A 3,281-nucleotide genomic window follows, 5' to 3' on the forward strand; every position below is an offset into this window, starting at 1 on the left:
AGGGCACCTGAAACGGTGGAATGACGAATCGCCACCTTAGTGGTGGAGCCAGACTTGAAAACAAGAATCGTTGCAGCGCAACGAATGGATGCGAAACTCGAAGAGATTCGAGTGGAAGTGAAACGGGCAAATCGGGAAATATTAGTGAGGAGTCCGATAATGCCCAAATCTTTGAAGGAAGATTATGCGTACCCGACAACGAGGAACTCAAGAACGAGATAATGAGTGAAGCTCATGAGACTCCATACACTGCTCACCCTGGAAGTACGAAGATGCACCAAGACTTGAAAAGTCATTTTGGTGGAATGGCATGAAGAGGGATATCGCGACATTTGTGGAGCGTTGCTTAGCCTGCCAACAGGTGAAGGCTTTACATCAACGACCGTATGGAAAATTACAACCGTTGGAAATACCAGAGTGGAAGTGGGAGCACATCACCATGGATTTCGTGACGGCTTTGCCAAAGACCCTCAAAGGAAACACCGCAATTTGGGTGATTGTAGACCGACTCACCAAATGTGCGCACTTCATACTGATTCCTATAACTCCTGGATCGGATAGACTAGCTCGTGTCTACATAAAAGTAATTGTGCGATTGCATGGAGTCCCAGTGACGATTATGTCTGATCGTGACCCGAAGTTCACATCAAAATTTTGGATTAGTCTACAGCGCGAGCTTGGAACATAATTGAACTTTAGCACAGCGTTTCACCCGCAGTCCGATGGACAATCCGAGAGGACGATACAAACTCTCGAGGATATGCTAAGAGTCGTAGTGCTCGACCAAGGCGGAAGTTGGGAGACCGCACTGCCGTTGATCGAATTCGCTTACAACAACAATTTCCAAGCAACGATTAACATGGCGCCGTATGAAGCATTATACGGAAAAAAGTGTAGATCACCGCTCTACTGGGATGAAGTTGGTGAACGAAGGGCACTCGGACCCGATGCAGTCGAGGAGATGATTGAAATTGTTCGACAAATCCGTGTGAGAATGAAGGAAGCTCAAGACAGACAAAAGTCTTACGCTGATGTCCGACGGACCGACTTACAATTTCAAGTCGGTGCTAAAGTTTTTCTCAAGGTATCCCCGTCGAAAGGGATAACGCGTTTTAGTGTTAAAGGAAAGTTGAAACCGCATTTTATAGGACCTTATGAAATTCTCGAAGGAGTAGGACCCGTAGCCTATCGATTAGCGCTACCGCCAAACATCGGGAACGTACACAACGTCTTCCATGTGTCACAGTTGCGGAAGTACGTGTTCGACCCGAAACACGTGATTCACTATGAGGAAGTTGCTTTGAATCCGGATTTAAGTTCAAATGATCTTGGAGAAATCTTGGACCGTAAAGTCCAAATCTTAAGGAACAAATCTATTGCCAGTGTAAAAGTGCTTTGGAGAAACCACGAATACGAGGAAGCCACGTGGGAGCTCGAGGATAAGATGATGGAACTGTACCCGGAACTTTTCCCATGAAGTACCAAATTTCGGGACGAAATTTCTTTTAAGAGTGGTAGGATGTAACATCCCACTTTTTCGAACCCTAATTTTTGAGACGTGAAATTTTTTGCATTAAATGCTTTTAATGCTATGATATGTGTGGATTAAATGATGAGTGAGTTATTGCAATATTATTTGTGACCTAATTGCGATATGGAGTTGAGTTTGAGTTGAATAGTCAAACTTGTTGAATATGTGACGAGGCTATTGAATAGTCAAACTTGTGGAAAATATGACGTGGCCGTGGAATGGTCAAAGTCGTTGGAAAATGTGAAGTGGAGGTGAAAATTCGAATATGTGAATATTTTGATGTGGGGAAAATAATATTGTGGTGAATTATTTTCCTAAGGGATGAGTGAGAATTTAATAGGAGCATTATTTAATAAAGTGGAATTTTCGATCCCTCCTATTTATTGGAAAGAAATCCTATTTTTCTTGGATTTAATTATTGCTTGGGATAATTATCCGAATTAAATCCAAAGTCCGAATATTCCTATTTATTTGATGAAATTTTCGGCCCCTATGATTGTGTCTAGGGGGATTTTCGAAAATCCCTTATTTTATGGGAGAAGGGAATTTTTATTATATTATTTGATCCCTTATTTATTCTCTTCCATAAATAAATTCAAATATCCTAGCATATCTTGTCATATCTAAGAAGATCTTGCCATATCCTAATTAAATTAGGATTTTAATTAATTCCTTGTGGAGGGAAGTGAAATTCACGCCACTTTCTACTATTTTTAGGGAGGATTTATTATTTTATTTTGCTCCGTGATATTTTATCCTCCTCCGTGAAATATTCAAATTAAATCATAGGCTAGTTAAATAGCCTAGAAATTTCGAAATCCCCTATTTTCTCTACCATTTTAACGCCACTTCAACCACCAAATCTCTTCCAAATCTTGATTTATTTAATTATTGTACCCTTTAGACCTTTTTGAAGAAGGGTCTGTTACTAAAACGAATTACAACTCTTATTAACAATCCAATTATATCCGCGTATCTAGCCAATTTGAACAATGAAATCCCTTTGATTTAGTAAAGTTTGATTATATCTTGCACTCTATAAATAAGAGTGAGAACCAAAACCCTAGCATCACAAAAACTGTCCCCCTCTACCTCACGTCGTTCTCCCTCTCTCCCCACTCTCTCAAAACTTTCTTCTACTTTCTCCATTATTTCTTCATCTTTTGGAGAAGAATTGAAGCTGAAATTCAAGAATTTGTTGAAGAATCAAGATCCTACTTTGTTTCTAACGGTCATTCTATCGAAAAGGTATTTTTATTTTGATCTTTTCTTCCTCTACCGATCAATCGGTGTTCTTGAATCCACATGCATTTAGATTGAGTGAAGGGGAAATTAATTGATGAATGGGATGCACATGTGTGTGTGTGTGTGTGAAACCGTGTGGGTGTGTGTGTTGGTGCGTGTGTTTGTGTGTGTGTGTGGGTGTGTTTTGAAACACTCATGCGTGACACGATTTGATGACAAATCTGGAGTTGTTGTGCGAATAAAAGCGATATGATAATCGTACTTTGATTTTGAATGATGATATTAAAAATAATCGATGGGAAGAAGGGAAAGGTGAGAACATGCATGATTTTGATCCGTGATTGAGACTTATTTGAAAGACATGAACTAAAGGTGATAGCTCGCGTTCTCGGTGTGATAACAAGAAGAAGTATGTACTTGAAATTGAAGGAAATCGAGGTGGGCTTTATTCTTAAACTCTCTCTTATGTTGCAAATATATGAAAGTGGAGCGATAAGGGTGGATT

The sequence above is a fragment of the Salvia hispanica genome, chromosome 2, assembly GCF_029641045.1.
Source record: "Salvia hispanica isolate PSC_SH4W2 chromosome 2, Shi_PSC_v1, whole genome shotgun sequence".
NCBI lineage: Eukaryota > Viridiplantae > Streptophyta > Magnoliopsida > Lamiales > Lamiaceae > Salvia > Salvia hispanica.